The sequence below is a fragment of the Plasmopara halstedii genome (assembly GCF_900000015.1).
Source record: "Plasmopara halstedii genome assembly, contig: Scaffold_2061, whole genome shotgun sequence".
NCBI lineage: Eukaryota > Oomycota > Peronosporomycetes > Peronosporales > Peronosporaceae > Plasmopara > Plasmopara halstedii.
Window position 1 is genome coordinate 461,893 of NW_020188969.1, and position 301 is coordinate 462,193.

Here is a 301-nt window from a genome sequence, read left to right on the forward strand (position 1 = left end):
AAGCAACGCGTATCCAATCGTCGGCATATTACGCATTGTACTTGCTCAAGAAGTTGGCTGGATCAAGCCGAATCCCTCAGATTCATTTAAGACAGAGGCACTGGCGAATACACAATGGCCAATATCTTCCCGCATCTGCATTGTATGTCCTGCTAATGCGTGTGCATAAGTTGTTGCGTTGTTTTTGCTTGGAGTTTGTTTTGTCTGTAACCCGTCAGTTTGCCCGAGTTAAGGTGTCTTTACTACTAGAATTAGACGGAATGACTTCTCAATCTACCTAGGATATGACAGCGAGCCCGCT